This window comes from Aotus nancymaae, unplaced genomic scaffold, assembly GCF_030222135.1.
Source record: "Aotus nancymaae isolate 86718 unplaced genomic scaffold, 86718_ANA_hifiasm-v0.15.2.pri h1tg000077l, whole genome shotgun sequence".
Lineage (NCBI taxonomy): Eukaryota > Metazoa > Chordata > Mammalia > Primates > Aotidae > Aotus > Aotus nancymaae.
The window spans coordinates 7402926-7420558 of NW_026988492.1; the positions used below are offsets into that span (position 1 = coordinate 7402926).

Genomic DNA, 17633 nt, shown 5'->3' on the forward strand with positions numbered 1-17633 from the left:
ATAGGTCAGCCTGGGTAACAACAGCGAAACTCCGTCTCAAAAAAAAGATACAATTGGCAGTTTATCCCACAGTGGGGTGTGAGGCTAAGATATAAAACTGTGAAAGCTCTAAGTGGAAAGTCAATTACCTGACTCACTCAAACTAATGTTATAGAAGGGAAATGAGTGGATTTCCAGGGAAGAGCTCTTTGGAGAGTCATACTATGCATTGCCTCTCTACTTGCTGCCCTTTGGGCCCCCAACCTCAATTCAGAGGGGAGGGAGAAGAGAGACTTCAAGGGACCACTCAGAGAGCAAAATATATGTCCTGTGTGGTTGGGGGTGGGGGAGAACAGAGTGGACAAGTGTCTTACTCCCAGCTGAGGAGTCTTGGGGTTGAGAGAAAGGCTGGGTCTGGTGGATTTGGTGGAAAAGAACAGGAGAGCTTCTATAGTGATGGGATTGACCTGCATTGCCAGAATTTGCTGGGCAAATAATGCGTGAGTGCTTCCCATGGACCAGATTTAGGCTGTTGGGTGGGGGGAGGGAAATTCACTGGTTGGGGGAGATGGAGGTGGCATGGCAGCTCTAGGACCTCAGCAGACAGTAGATGTAGTGAACTGCCAGATTCCCAAGACTACAACCAGAATGGAGAAGGTTGTTCTGGGATGGAGCAAAACACAAGGGAAAGGACACCAACAAGACAAGGTTTCTGAAGAGCCAAGAAAAATACCCACAAGAAAGACAGCCAGCCTAGGCTTTGTTCAGAGAATGTAAAGCCAGGTTATGGCAGGACCAGATAAAAACAGGTTCTGTGTCCTTTCTTTTTTCCTTTCCTATCCTTTTTCACCAGAAGGGTTAGGGTAAACCCCCAGGTTGGAAATGGTGAAGACATAGAAAGAAGAAAGTGATCACACATTCTAAATGTCCTTTGCCCTCAGGCTGGTACTTTGTCTGGTCTGGGATGCTTGCCTGATGGGATGACGCAGACCTACGTTTCTGAGGGATTTGAGCCCTTAGCTGGCTTGCCTTGATGAGGCTGTGGTTACTGTGATGTAAGCCATGGAGAGGAATGAAGTGAATTCTCAGGGTCCCTGGGTTTTGATGGGCATAATAACCCCCCCTTTTTTTTTTTTTTTTTTTGGCCTACTGGTTTACTTGCATGAGGAGCCCAAAGTAGCCAGGTGGTGATAACAGCTTCAAGTTCAATGGAGCACCTACTCTATTCCCTGATGGATGGAGTCTCCCCATGGCAAGTAGGGCCTCTAGTCTGGCAGAGCTCAAGGTTAGTGATAATTGGAAGCTCAAATTCCACAAGTTGGTAGGCCACTGAGAGCTTCGGTGAGATTAACTCCTTATTTTGCACACTTAGGAATTCTAGCAATGAAGGAAAACAGCACTGCGTATCACACAACCACTGTTAATTCCGAGCTTTTGCCGCATCTCAGAAGATGGAGACCCAACCCTAACAGGAGTTCTGCCGTACTAGCACCTTTCCTGAGCCCTCAACATGTCATTCTGCTGTGCTATCAGGCTGTCTCTGGGTGATATGGTCCAAGGTGAGTCTGGTGGCTCTCACAGTCATGAGCCTATTATTGCATTTTTGTTTTTGTTTATTTTATTTTAGATTCAGAGGATACATGTAAGAGTTTGGTACATGGATATATTGCATGATGCGGAAATTTGGGCTTCTAAGAATCCCATTGCCCAAGTAGTAAACAGTACCTGAGAGGTAGTTTTCCAGCCCTTGCCCCCGTCCCTCCCCAGTTTTGAATTGCCAGTGTTTATTATTCTCAAGTTTGTGTTTGTGCGACACAATATTTAGCTCTCATTTCTAAGTGAAAACGTGCTATATGGTTTTCTGTTTATGCAATAATTCACTTAGAATAATGATCTGCAATTGCAAAGAACATGATTTCATTCTTCTCTGTGGCTGTGTAGTATCCCATGGTGTATACATATCACATTTCTTCATTCAATCCAACCAAGTTTATCCACATCTTTATGCCCATCTGGGTTGATTCCATGTCTTTCATTGTTGCATCTTTGCTGCTCTCAGATGAGTCTCTTTTTTCTGAGATAATCATTGTTGTGGTAAATCTGAGGTAATAATGTGGGTGAATCAGGCTTTTTTTTTTTTTTTTCAAGACAGGGTGTTGCTCTGTTGCTCAGGCTTTCTCTGTTGTCCCCACCCTCATGGGGCCCCACCACCGAGCTGGCATAGCACCGTTCCTGGAGAGACCAACTGGGCTCTGGTAGCAGGTCAATTATATCATACCCTTTCTAGCTTGGAGGTGACAAAAAGCTTCCTCCCTACCGGGGCTGACATGTCTTCCAAATGTGAGTTTGCCTTCTCTGGACACAGTGCCTCCACCAGCATCACCATCAAAATGCCTGCGTCATGGGAGGATCGCTTGAAGTCAGGAGTTTGAGACCAGCCTGGGGCACATAGTGAGACCCCTTCTCTATAAAACATTGTTTAAATAGCTGGGCACGGTGGCACATGTCTGTAGTCCTAGCTATGCAGAAGATCATTTAAGCCCAGGAGTTCAAGGCTACAATGAGACATGACTGCACCACCACAATCTAGTCTGATCTACTCCAAAGTAGGAGATCTTCACCATTTCTACTGTTGACTACTACCCTAATTAGAGCTATGGAGGCTTTTTGGAGGTGTGACTGAAATGCCAGCTTGGTGATGGGGCCCCATGAGGGTGGGATGCTGTTCTCCAGGCTGCATGCACCCTAAATCAACAGCCATTCTGTGGGGCTATGACTTCTAAGGGTAAACTGCACTGATTCTGGAACCAAGAGGTGGAATAAGTGGCCAGGTTTACCCATCATTTGGGAAAATTTGAACTTCCTGTCACCACAGATCTGGGCTCTGCAAATTTATATTTTCTTTAGACATAAAAAATTTTTATTATAGTAAAATACACAAATGTAAAATTTACCATCTTAACCATTCGAGTCTACAGTTCAGTGGCATTAAGTACATTCACATTTTTGTGTGACCATCACCACCATCCATTACTAGGACTTTTTCATCTTCCCAAACTGAAACTCTGTACCCATTAAACAATAACTCCCCGCAGCCCCCTCTCCCAGTCCCTGGCAAACACCATTCTATTCCTAGACTGATTTCAAACACAGTTTCTTCTTTCACTTAATGAAAGAGAGGGTGCATTCCTGGCTAATGGGATTGTTCGCTATGTGCGGCCTTCTTGCATATATGTGATTGAGTTTATTGTAGAAGAAGGTACCAGAAAATGGGGTTGTCGAAAGAAAACGGGGAGACACAAACTGGACAAGGGTTTTCATGCTGAACATCCTGTCCAAAGGCCTCAGCAGTCCTGCCACAGATCTGTCCAATTCTTTTGCATCAGGAATTTGATCTTGTGAGTGATTTCAGTGCTTTAGGACTGCGGCAAGTGGCATAGCTTTCTTGTTGTCAGCAGTGTCATGGCTTCTCATTGTACGCCTGATGGTATCCTCAAAGCTTAATGTCCTTAATGAGTTCACCCATGGTGAGGATTCTGTTGAGGTTCCTGTACCCTCCATGGCCCTTCCTGTATCATCATGGTCCAGGCAATGAACTTCAGACGTTTTGCCATGACCCTGGACTTAAGTCTCCACTCTGCAAGGCCTCATGCACTCAGGATCCAGTGAACCTGGTGCCTATTTTGCACATTTGGAGGTCCTGGCTCCTAGAGGAGAATGTTCCACCAGGGGACATACAACTTTAAGTTATGGTGGCTATTTTGTAACTTTGGGCTCCTTATGAAAGAGACAAACAGGCAAGTAAAGGAGTCATGATCCCAACAGAGAAACTGACCCAGATCATCAGGAAGAGGGAGGTTGCTGTTGCAAAGTGGGGTAAGGATGTCTTTGCCCAGTTTTGTTGGTAAAGGTATAGAGTAGTCACCATTTGAGAAGGGTATCATACCAGAAACTCAGCAGTGAGGGTCAGGATCATCCCCACCAAAGAAACCATATAGATCAGCAAAAGTGCTAGTGAAACATGTGGGAAATCAGGAATGGGCAGAAGAGGAGGGTGGAAATGAATACGTTTTGGCTCAGAGACCAACTGCAGAACCAGAGCTTGCAATTTTGTCTCGTATCTTTCACTTGTAAGTTTCCCCAGGGAAAGATGACCACCAGGATCCCAGAGGAGCTGCTCCCAGATACCGCTCTCAGAGCTGTATTGCATGATGCTAGTGATCTCAGCTATGCAAGGGGGACAGTAGGGGATGCTGTGAACTGTCCAGATGCCATGGACTGTCCAGATGCCTGGCCCCATCTCACCTCTCCAAGACTGAAGTACTCCTGCCCTCAGCTGCTGAGGAATATGGGCAGCTGATAGCCCTCAACTGAAAGACTAAGGTTATGCCTTCTTCCCTGGGACAGCCTGTACCCAGGGACTGGCTGATAATGATCAGTTGATGAGAAGATCTAAAGGCTCAGCCCCTTTGCCTCAATATGGGAAAACTGTTGGGCCATCCCACCTCCAGGGTTCTCCATGGGGTGGTTGTGACTGCACAACAGTTCAGTTTCTCTCTTGGCCTAAACTCCTTGCCTTCACTCTCCTGAAGGCAATTCTTAATACATTTCTCACATGCCCTTCTCTTTTATTTTTGAGATGGAGTCTCACTCTGTTGCCCAACCTGGAGTGCAGTGGCGCAATCTTGGTTCACTGTAACCTCACCTCCCAGGTTCAAGTGATTCTCCTGCCTCAGCCTCCAGAGTAGCTGAGACTACAGGCACACATTACCATGCCTGGCTAATTTTTTGTATTTTTAGTAGAGATGGGGTTTTGCTGTGTTAGCCAGAATGGTCTCCATCTCCTGACCTTGTGATCTGCCCACCTCAGCCTCCCAAAGTGCTGGAATAACAGGCGTGAGCCACTGCCCCCAGCCTAACATGCCCTTCTCTATCCCAGAGTCTATTTCCCAGGGGAAACCTGAGTCCAGGTGCCTTGTTAATAGTCTCTTTCTTTCTATTTATGCACTTCTCTTGTTTACTTCCCCAGTGTAACCAGAACAGCTTCTTAACGAGAGAAATCAGGGCATGTCAATCCCTGCTTAAACTCTTCCAGTAACTTTCATTTGTTCTTGGAAGAATATTTCAATCCTTATTATGGCTCCACCTCATGCAATCCTACCCACCGAGTCTGTCTTTTCTCCTTTCTCCCCTTTGCTACCGCACTCCATGCCAATGGCTCTCCTTCTGGTCCAGGAATTCTGAGTGGAGTTTAGTTGACTCCTTTTTTGGCCAGGTCCTGAATTGGATAATCGAGTTCTGCCAACAGAGTGCCTGCCACAAATTGGCATCCAAAAAGCATTTATGGAGTAAATGAATGTCTAGGAGATTAGAATCTAAGGAGAAGGAGACATTTCATTTCCAGGCCATGGGCCTGGAACCACAGTGAATCACGGAGAAATATCAGAGGGCACAGGGAGGCAACTGAGGCTGCACTTCTTCGACTTTTTGTCTCTATCTATGAGAAAAGGTAGAATCTGGTGAATTTGGTTTTCAGGACTTCATAAGATTTCATGTAATTTTCTCTCATTGGGATTTCTGTTCAAAACTCCTGAAAAAAATCCACAGAGAGGCAATTCGGCCCTATAATGAGACTTTACCCCCAATATGACATAATATAAATGACTGTAATTCCCTGCAAATGTCATGAGGTTTATTTCATCTGTCTTAATTCTTTCCTGATTGAGGTACTGGACACTTAAACCAACCTTGCCTGTTACTTTCTCCCTGGTTATGGCCTATAAATTCTTAGCGTCATTCTAACACAGTTGAATGGGCCCTGGAAGCCTGCTGATCACGCCTTTACAGAATGCTATGTGTGACATTGTGTCCCCATAAAATCATATGCTTAAGTCCTAACCTCCAGTACCTCAGAGTGCAACCATATTGAAGATAGGGTTTTTATAATCAAGTAATCAAGTTAAAATGAGTTCATGAGGGTGAGCCCTGATCCAATGTGACTGGTGTTCATAAAAAAAGAGGAAATAAGCCAGGAGGAGTGTCTCATGCCTGTAATCCCAGCACTCTGGGAGGCTGAGGCAGGCAGATCATTTGAACCCAGGAGTTCAAGACCAGCCTGGGAAACATAGCAAGACCCCGTCTGTACAAAAAATTTGTAAAAAGTTATCTGAGTGTGGTGGTGCACGCCTGTAGTCTGAGCTACTAGGGAGGATGAGGTGGGAGGATCACTTGAGCCTGGGAGGTCGAGGGTGCAGTGAGCTGTGATGGTGCTATTGCACTCCAGCCTGGGTCCCATCTCAAATGTAGAAATTTGCATACAGAGACAAGCACACAGGGATAACATCATATGAATGTGCAAACAGCCATCTACAAGCTGAAGAGAAAAGCCTGGAATACGTCTGTTCCCCATAGCTCTCAGAAGGGATCAATCCTGCGAACACTTGACCTTGGACTTCTAGCCTCCAGCACTGTGAGATAAGATATTTCTGATGTTTAAGCCACCCAGTGGTACCTTGTTACAAAAGCCCTAGCAAACTAATGTGTGCAAGCTGTGTCTGAACTCTCTGACACATGAGAGGAACAGATTTGTTCAAGCCAGGGAGGATGGTTTCACAAGAATCCCTGTAGATCAGCAGTCCCCAACCTTTTCGGCACCAGGAACCTGTTTTGTGGCTGACAACTTTTCCATGGACAGGGTGTGGGGAGGGGGTGTGGTTTCAGGATGATTCAAACTCATTACATATCTTGTGCACTTTATTTCTATTATTATTACATTGTAATATATAAAGAAATATTTATACAACTCACCATAATGTAGAATTCCACAGCCCTTTATGCCAAAAACCCTCAATAAACTAGGTATTGACGGAATGTATCTCAAAATAATAAAAGCTATTTATGACAAACCAACAGCCAATATCATACTAAATGGGAAAAAACTGGAAGCATTCCCTTTGAAATCTGGCAGTAGACAAGGATGCCCTCTCTCACCACTCCTATTCAATATAGTACTGGAAGTTCTAGCCAGAGAAATCAGGCAAGAAAAAGAAATAAAGGGTATACAAATAGGAAAGGAGGAAGTCAAATTGTCTCTATTTGCAGACGACATGATTGTATATCTAGAAGACCCCATCGTCTCAGCCCAAAATCTCCTGAAAGTGATAAGCAACTTCAGCAAAGTCTCAGGATACAAAATCAATGTGCAAAAATCACAAGCATTCCTATACACCAATAACAGACTTAAAGAGAGCCAAATCAAGAACAAACTGCCATTCACAATTGCTACAAAGAGAATAAAATACCTAGGAATACAACTAACAAGGAACGTAAAAGACCTCTTCAAAGAGAACTACAAACCGCTGCTCAACAAAATAAGAGAGGACACAAACAGATGGAGAAACATTCCATGTTCATGGTTAGGAAGAATCAATATTGTGAAAATGGCCATACTGCCCAAAGTAATTTACAGATTCAATGCTATCCCCATCAAGCTACCAATGACCTTCTTCACAGAACTGGAAAAAACCACCTTAAACTTCATATGGAACCAAAAGAGAGCCTGCATAGCCAAGTCAATTCTAAGCAAAAAGAACAAAGCGGGAGGCATCACACTACCGGACATCAAACTATACTACAAGGCTACAGTAATCAAAACAGCATGGTACTGGTACCAAAACAGAGATATAGACCAGTGGAACAGAACAGAGGCGTCAGAGGCAACACAACACATCTACAACCATCCAATCTTTGACAAACCTGACAAAAACAAGCAATGGGGAAAGGATTCCCTGTTCACTAAGTGGTGTTGGGAAAACTGGGTAGCCACATGCAGAAAGCAGAAACTCGACCCCTTCCTGACACCTTACACTAAAATTAACTCCAGATGGATTAAAGACTTAATCATAAGACCTAACACCATAAAAACACTAGAAGGAAACCTAGGCAAAACCATTCAGGACACAGGCGTAGGCAAGGACTTCATGACCAAAACACCAAAAGCACTGGCAACAAAAGCCAAAATAGACAAATGGGACCTAATCAAACTCCACAGCTTCTGCACGGCAAAAGAAACAGTTATTAGAGTGAATCGGCAACCAACAGAATGGGAAAAAATTTTTGCAGCTTACCCATCTGACAAAGGGCTGATATCCAGAATTTACAAAGAACTAAAACAGATTTACAAGAAAAAAACAAACAAGCCCATTCAAAAGTGGGCGAAGGATATGAACAGATACTTTACAAAAGAAGACATACATGAGGCCAACAAGCATATGAAAAAATGCTCATCATCACTGGTCATTAGAGAAATGCAAATCAAAACTACATTGAGATACCATCTCACGCCAGTTAGAATGGCGATCATTAAGAAATCTGGAGACAACAGATGCTGGAGAGGATGTGGAGAAATAGGAACACTTTTACACTGTTGGTGGGAGTGTAAATTAGTTCAACCATTGTGGAAGACAGTGTGGCAATTCCTCAAGTACCTAGAAATAGAAATTCCATTGGACCCAGCAATCCCATTACTGGGCATATATCCAAAGGATTATAAGTCGTTCTACTCTAAGGACACATGCACACGAGAGTTCACTGCAGCACAGTTTACAATAGCAAAGACCTGGAACCAACCCAAATGCCCATCGATGATAGACTGGACAGGGAAAATGTGGCACATATACACCATGGAATATTATGCAGCCATCAAAAATGATGAGTTCACGTCCTTTGTAGGGACATGGATGAACCTGGAAACTATCATTCTCAGCAAACTGACACAAGAACACAAAATCAAACACTGCATGTTCTCACTCATAGGTGGGTGTTGAACAATGAGAACACATGGACACAGGGAGGGGAGCACTATACACTAGGGTCTGTTGGGGGGAAATAGGGGAGGGATAGCAGGGGGTGGAGAGTTGGGGAGAGATAACATGGGGAGAAATGCCACATATAGGTGAAGGGGAGGAAGGCAGCAAATCACACTGCCACGTATGCACCTATGCAACAATCTTGCATGTTCTTCACATGTACCCCAAAACCTAAAATGCAATAAAAATAAATAAAATAAATAAAAAAACAAAAAATAAAAACAAAACGAAACAAAAAAGAATCAGTGGGAGCCCTGAACTTGTTTTTATGCAACTAGATGGTCCCATCTGGGGATGATGAGTGATAGTGATAGATTATCAGGCATTAGATTCCCATCAGGAGATTGTAACCTAGATCCTTCTCATGCACAGTTCACAATAGGGTTCATGCTTCTATGAGAACCTAATGCCTCTGCTGATCTGACAGAAGGTGTGGCATGGGGGACCCCTGCTGTAGATGACATAATGTTGCAGAGGTGGAGCAAAAACTTTCAAGACTTTTCCCAGAAGCCATGGCAGATTTTCTCTAAAGTTTCAGTGGACAGCACTGTGCCCTGTGCCTGTGCTCTAGCTATGGACAGGGCTGGCAAAGGCCTCTGGCACAGCAGACCCTGGGTGTGCTCTCAGTGATGAAGGCTCTTTCCAAGATCACAGTTACTTAGAATCCTCAGGCTGATTCTATCAACTCTAAGAAAATGTAGGCCTCGCCTTTCCGGTGCTTGGTGAATGGTGTCTGGAAGCAAGGCATTTTTGACTAGGCGATTCTTGAATTTAGCTCCTTCTATGTGTCAGTCATCCTTCTAAATCTTAGGAGTACAGACTTGAAGATGGCAGAAAAGCTCCCTATTTTCATAAAGCTTACCTTGTAAGGGTAGCAGATGGGCAAGAAGGCAAAGACAAGTTATGGCCAGGCACAGTGGCTCACACCTATAATCCCAGTACTTTTGGAGGCCATGGCTAGAGGATCACTTAAGCCCAGGGACTAGAGGCTGCAGTGAGCTATGATTATGATTACGTCATTGCACTCCAGCTTGGGTGACAGAGTAAGACAAGTCATGACAAGTCCTTTAGGAAGTCATTTGGACAAGTCCTTTGGTCCAGTTAGTGTTTCATCATGGCAAGGAAAAAGTGGAAAGAGGTAACTGGGGACTTCTTCAAATTTAAGTGTTATTAAGTCCTTTTTACTTGGAAAATCTCAGGTAAAATAATTTCACATTTTGCCATCAGATTAAGCGATGGTAGATTTTGACACTTGGCATGAATTTGGCAAATGAAGACAAATTTGCTTAGATCTTGGTGGGTGGTGGCTTTTTCCAGCTTTGCAAACCAAGTTAAGTGTCCTGAACTTGGAAGATCTCTGGCTGGTGTCCACATTGGACCCAGTAATGCTCCCTCATGTCATACAGCTGATTAAAACATGCAGGGGAACTAAAGAACCCAGAGAGAGAGATCCAAGATGGCTGATCACTAGCAGCTCGGGATCGTAGCTCCCAGAGAAAGCACACAGAACGAGAGGACGCCACACTTTCAGACGAATTTTTGTTACCCACAAACTGGAAGATTCCTGGCGGAGCCCCACGGGTCTCCAGGGTGACTCTTGTGGCTGGCATGGCGGTTTTGCCAGTGCCCCGCCACGGCAGTTCTTGGTGCAGAGTCAGAAAAGCACCACGAATCTTAATGCTGCTGTTTTGGCCTGCGCAGTGGGTTGCTTAGATTTCAGCGCTGGGAATCAACAAGTTGGACATCCACTCAAAGACCTAATTTGAAAGTAGGCAATTACAAAGACGACAGGTGGATGAACTCACAATGATGGGAAGAAACCAGTGTAAAAAGGCTGAGAATACCCAAGATCAGAATGCCTCTCCTTCTACAGGTGATCACAGTTCCTCATCAACAAGAGAACAAGGCCTGATGGAGAACGAGTGCATTCCATTAACAGATTTAGGCTTCAGAAAGTGGATAATAAGGAACTTTACTGAGCTAAAAGAACATGTTCTAGCCCAATGTAAAGAAACTAAGAACCTTGAAAAAAGGTTTGACGAAATGCTAACGAGAATAAGACAACTTAGAGAGGAATATAAGTGAATTAATTGAACTGAAGAACACAATACGAGAACTTCACGAAGTATGCACAGGTTTTAACAGTCAAATTGATTAAGCAGAAGAAAGGCTATCAGAGGTCAAACACCAACTTAATGAAATGAAACGAGAAGACAAGATTAGAGAAGAAAGAGTAAAAAGGAATGAGCAAAGTCTCCAAGAAATATGGGACTATGTGAAAAGACCTAATTTACGATTGATAGGTATACATGAATGTCATGATGAGAATGAATCCAAGTTGGAAAATATTCTTCAGGATATTATTCAGGAAAACTTTCCTAATCTAGTAAGGCAGGACAATACTCAACTCCAGCTAATCCAGAGAACACACAAAGATATTCCTCAAGTAGAGCAACTCCAAGACACATAATTGCTAGATTCACTAGGGTTGAAATAAAGGAGAAAATTCTAAGGGCAGCCAGAGAGAAAGTCATGTTATCCATAAAGGGAAGCCTATCAGACTCACAGCAGACCTCTCACCAGAAACCCTACAAACTAGAAGAGAGTGGGGGTCAATATTCAATATCCTCAAAGAAAAGAATTTTCAACCCAGAATCTCATATCCCGCCAAACTAAGCTTCATAAGTGAAGTAAAAATAAAATTTTTTGCGAACAAGCAAGCACTCAGAGATTTCATTACCACCAGGCCTGCTTTACAAGAGCTTCTGAAAGAAGCACTACAAACAGAAAGGAACAACCAGTATTAGTCATCCCAAAAACTTACCAAAACGTAAAGAGTATCTCTATAATGAAGAATCTACATCAACTAATGGGCAAAATAGCCAGCTAGCATTAAATGACAATATTGAACTCACAAATATTAATATTAATTCTAAATTTAAATGGATTAAATGCCCCAATCAAAGACACAGACAGGTAAATTGAATAAAAAGTCAAAACCCATCGGTACACTGTATCCAGATCTATTTCACAAGCAACAACATACAAAGACTCAGAACAAAGGGATGGAGGAAGATTCACCAATTAAATGGAGAGCAAAAAAAAAAAAAAAAAACCAAAAACAAAAACAGGAGTTGTAACTTTTGTCTCTCACAAAATAGACTTTAATAGTAATAAAGACTAAAAGAAACAAAGAAGGACATTACATAATGGTAAAAGGATCAATGCAACAACAGGAGTTAATGATTATAAATATATATGCACCCAATACAGGAGCACCCAGATACATAAGACAAGTTCTTAATGACTTATAAAGAGACCTGGACTCCCACACAGTAATATCGGAAGATTCTGACATCACGTTGTTAATACTTGATGGATCAACAACATAGAAAATTAATAGGGACATCTATGATTTGAACTTAGACCTGGAATAAGTAAACTTAGTGAATATTTATAGAATTCTCCACCCCAGGTCCACAGAACATACATTTTTCTCAGTATCATATTATACCTATTTTGAAAGTGACTACATAATTGGAAGTAAATCACTCTTCAGCATTTGCAAAGCACTTCACAGACTTAAATGAAATATTGGTTGGCTGTTTGTTATTTTCTTCCCTTATTCCTTCCTGTCTCTGTTGTCAAGCACAATTATTGGCATAAAAGAGGTTTTTAATACCTATTTTTAGATTGCATTCCAGCCCGGGCAATAGAGCAAGAATCCTGTTCTCTCTCCCCATTTTTCTTTCTCTTTCTTTCTTTCTCTCATTAAAAAAAAGGAATATTCAATGAATATGTATTCTGCAAATATTCTAAAATCAAAAAAAAATCTGGAATCCAAAACACTTCTGGTTCTAAGCATTGCATATAAGGTATACTCAACTTGTACATGTCATAGTCCTTGTGCTAAGTTTTACATATTTTTTTAACCAAACATTGTATATGTTAAAATTAAGTGAATTTAAATAAATAATTATACTTTCTAGAAAGCATTTCACTGCATCTTCAGCATTTCTATTCCAGGACACACTTATCTGAGGAAAATAAAAATAATTTACCTGGTTCAGTAAGTAAAGAATCTTTGTAAGAATATGCAAACATCTTCTTGGATTGATGGGAGTTTCATTGAATATACGAGCCTATGAAAAAAACAAAAAATTTTTATTTTTCCACCTTTCCTATCACAGATTATAGCAAATCAACTTTAATAGTTTTTAATCACAGTGTCCAAAGAATATTATGTATAGTTCTCAATTTACTAAAGTATCTGATAAATTATTAAATGTGGCCTTGATTTTCCATTCTGTACCTTCTAACTCATTCCATTAGGATGACTACTTCAACTTTATGGGTTATACCAATTAAATAAGGATCACAATGCTTATCTATATCATACTAACACAATGAGCTTTAGATAACTGATTTCAATAACTTTGCACTAAACACCTTTTCTTACATAAAATTCCCAACCTGTGGCAGAGCCTTCATGCCTAAAAAGAGGAGAGATATCCAAGATGGCTGATCACTAGCAGCTCAGGATTGTAGGTCCCAGTGAAAGAGCAGAGAATGAGAGGATGCCATACTTTCAGACAAATTTTTGTTGCTCATGGACCAGGAGATTCCCAGCAGAGGAGTCCCACGGGTTGCCAGCGCGACTCTTGTGGCCGGTGTGGCGGTTTTGCCGGGGCCTTGGTGCACCGGTTCTTGGTGCAATCTTAACACCGCTGTTTTGGCTGGCGCAGTGGATTGCTCAGATTTCAGCGCTGGGAATCAACAAGTTGGACGTCCACTAATTAGACCTAATTAGAAAGTCGGTAATTACAAAGACGACAGATGGATAAGTTGATACTGAAGGGAAGAAACCAGCCTAAAAAGGCAGAGAAAACCTAAAATCAGAACGTCTCTCCCTCTACAGGGGATCACAGTTCCTCATCAGCAACGGAACAAGCCCTGATGGAGAACGAGTGCGTTCCATTAACAGAAGTAGGCTTCAGAAGGTGGATGATAAGAAACTTCTGTGAATTAAAAGAACTTGTTCTAACCCAATGCAAAGAAACTAAGAACTTTGAAAAAAGGTTTGAGGAAATGCTAACGAGAATAGACAATTTAGAGAGGAATATAAGTGAATTAATGGAGCTGAAAAACACAACACGAGAACTTCGTGAAGTATGCACAAGTTTTAACAGTCGAATTGATCAAGCAGAAGAAAGGACGTCGGAGGTCGAAGACCAACTTAATGAAATAAAACAAGAAGACAAGATTAGAGAAAAAAGGATAAAAAGGAATGAGCAAAATCTCCAAGAAATGTGGGACTATGTGAAAAGACCTAATCTACGTTTGATAGGTGTACCTGAATGTGACAAAGAGAATGAATCCAAGTTGGAAAATACTCTTCAGGAGATTATTCAGGAAAACTTTACCAACCTAGTAAGGCAGGACAATATTCAACTCCAGGTAATACAGAGAACACCACAAAGATATTCCTCAAGAATACCAACCCCAAGGCACATAATTGTCAGATTCATTAGGATTGAAATGAAGGAGAAAATACTAAGGGCAGCCAGAGAGAAAGGTCAGGTTACCCACAAAGGGAAGCCTATCAGACTTACAGCAGATCTCTCAGCAGAAACCCTACAAGCCAGAAAAGAGTGGCGGCCAATATTCAACATCCTTAAAGAAAAGAACTTTCAACCCAGAATTTCACATCCAGCCAAACTAAGCTTCACAAGGGAAGGAAAAATAAAATCTTTTGCGAACAAGCAAATACTTAGAGATTTCACCACCACGAGGCCTGCTTTACAAGAGCTTCTGAAAGAAGCACTACACATATAAAGGAACAACCAGTATCAGCCTTTCCAAAAATATATCAAAAAGTAAAGAGCATCAACATAATGAAGAATTTACATCAACTAATGGGCAAAACAGCCAGCTAGCATCAAATGGCAGTATTAAACTCACATATTATTATTAATCCTAAATTTAAATCGACTACATCCCCCAATCAAAAGATACAGACAAACTGGATAAAAAGCCAAAACCCATCGGTATGCTGCATCCAGACTCATCTCACATGCAACGATAAACAAAGACTCAAAACAAAGGGATGGAGGAAGATTTACCAACCAAACGGAGAGCAAAAATAAATAAATAAATAAAAGGCAGGAGTTGCAATTCTCATCTCTGATAAAATAGACTTTAAAGCAACAAAGATCAAAAGAGGCAAAGAAGGACATTACATAATGGTAAAAGGATTAATGCAACAAGAAGAACTAACGATCCTAAATATATACGCACCCAATACAGGAGCACCCAGATACATAAGGCAAGTTCTTAATGACTTATAAAGAGACTTAGACTCCCACACAATAATAGTGGGAGACTGTAACATCACATTGTCAATATTAGACAGATCAATAAGATAGAAAATTAACGAGGATATCCAGGATTTGAACTCAGACCCGGAACAAGTAAACTTAATAAACATTTATAGAACTCTCCACTTCAAATACACAAAACATACATTCTTATCAGTACCACCTCACACCTATTCCAAAAGTGACGACATAATTGGAAGTAAATCACTCCTCAGTAATTGCATAGCATTTCATAGGTTTAAATGAAATATTGGTTGGCTGCTTGTTTGTTATTTTCTTCCCTTATTCCTTCCTGTCTCCATTGTTAAGCATAATCATTGGCATAAAAGAGGTTTTCAATACCTATTTTTAGACCACATTCTAGCTGGGCAATAAAGCAATACACCTGTTCTCTCTCCCTCTTTCTCTTCCTTTTTCTTCCTCTCCTTCATTCTTTTTTTTTCTTTCTCTCTTTCTTCCTTTTTTTTCATTTTTTCTTAAAAAAAAAAAGAAACTCTGATATTTACCAGCGTATTCTGGGTTCAGCAAAGCATGGGAGGAGCCAATATAATTTAACTATATTACTTTCAGCTTGGGGACCTTTATTTTCCGCTGCTGATGGCAATGTAATGTAAGACACTAAAAATCAAGTGTTGCTACCTGTCACATGATTGGACACTCTGTTAACACAATAAACATCGTCACATGAAAAAATAACTGAGCAAATGTTTTAATCCAAAAGCTGCCATAATCTCTAAAATTTTCCCAGAGGAAATGACCAGAATGTTGGCTACAGTTGCGTGACTAGGAATGGCAACTGTAGACTGTGAACCTCTCCCACTAAAAAAATTTATAAAATAATAGAAAAATCTCTCAAGATTGTAGCATTAATATGAAAAAGAACTATTCTTTCAAATTTTAAATTCACAGAACTCATTTTATTTGCAACATTCAACATTCACACTCAAAAGTACAAGATTCTGCAAGAAAACATAAGTTGTGCTATAAATATATCATACAATTACATTTAATAATATCCCCTTAATATTAACTCTCCTATAAATTTAATTTCTAACATATATTTTCTAACAAATTTTGTGTATGCTACACTTTGTCTTAGAATCTAATAAAACTTTTTTTTTTAATCAAGAAAAAAGAAAAAAAAAAAGGAACCCACAGAAGCTTCCCTGCTTCCAGGACTGGGACTACACCAGGGCCCGTCTGAAGGATGCACTCTGCTCCTCACCAGGTTGTGAGCTGCATTCCCGCCACAGGTGTGATGCTTTTGTCTCAGACTGTAATCCACCCATTTTAAAAAAGTCTCCTCTATCTACCTACCTATTAGCATCAGCCCCTTTCTCACTGGTTGCAAGTCTAAGCTTCTCTGAGGGTAGAAGCTCCTTTAGGCGAAACTATTCCATTCCCAACAACTGACGCACTTTCAAAAAGAGAAAAAAAGAACCCAAAACTGGCCAGGCGAGGTGGCTCAATGCCTGTAATCCTAGCACTTTGGGAGGCAGAGGTGGGCAGATCACTTGAGGTCAGAAGTTTGAGACCAGCCTGGCCAATATGGTGAAACCCCATCTTTACTGAAAGTACAAATATTAGCCCAGTGTGGTGGTGCATGCTTGTAGTCCCAGCTACTCAGGAAGCTGAGGCAGGAGGATCTCTTGAACCAGGAGGCAGAGGTTTCAGTGAGCTGAGATCACGCCACTGTACCCCAGCCTGGGTGACAGAGCCAGACTCCGTCCCCCACCATCGAAAATACCCAAAACAAAGCACAAATATCTATACCTCATATCCCTACATGTTTGTACAAAGTTTCTGCTTTGAGCTGGATCCGTATAATATTATGACAGGTGACCCTAACATCATTCCACATTTGCCTATTTGGCCTCTGGAAAAGAATCTAGTTTTAATTCAGAAACTTCATCATCCTAAATCCCCCGGCATTGGTCCCTAAACACTGCGAGCCCCCACCCCAAGATACTGCATCATCTCCCCTCCCCCAATACTCCCACTCCCTGATCCCTCACTGGTTTTCCAGTTGGGATTCTTGCTGGTAGGGTGTCTCCAGGTGGGGTCAAAATCATCTTAATGGACAAAGGTAAAAGCCATTTAAAAACGAGATGGGGGACATGGTTTCATTTCACTCCCATCCTCTGCCTTATTGAAGAGCACTTTCTGCTTCTCCCGTGAGTATCAGAGTATTCTACCATATTTGTTTTTTGCAAAGAAACATGTAAGCCTCCAATATCCTATAAGAGGCCTTATGCTATTTGGGGGTACTCAGTGAAGATTTCAGGTACATACAACGCACTTGTCTGGAAGCCTGTGGAGAAGTGCGAAACGGAGTTCCTAAGGAATATTTTCTGTTTCCTTTCTGCTCCTTATTTTAAGTTTCTGCCAACTTGCCCCCGACCCCGCAACC

At 41.6% G+C, this 17633-nt stretch overlaps 1 long non-coding RNA gene across 4 annotated transcripts in view; it reads right to left on the reverse strand.

The window, feature by feature from the left end:
- The window catches only part of LOC105732169 (uncharacterized), a 150424-nt gene that overhangs the window by 131787 nt on the left and 1004 nt on the right, over positions 1 to 17633 (reverse strand). For all 4 annotated transcript variants that reach the window (XR_010339537.1, XR_010339534.1, XR_010339535.1 and 1 more), the window contains exon 2: positions 12908 to 12988. This is a non-coding gene — a long non-coding RNA (uncharacterized LOC105732169). The remainder of the gene's footprint in view (positions 1 to 12907; positions 12989 to 17633) is intronic.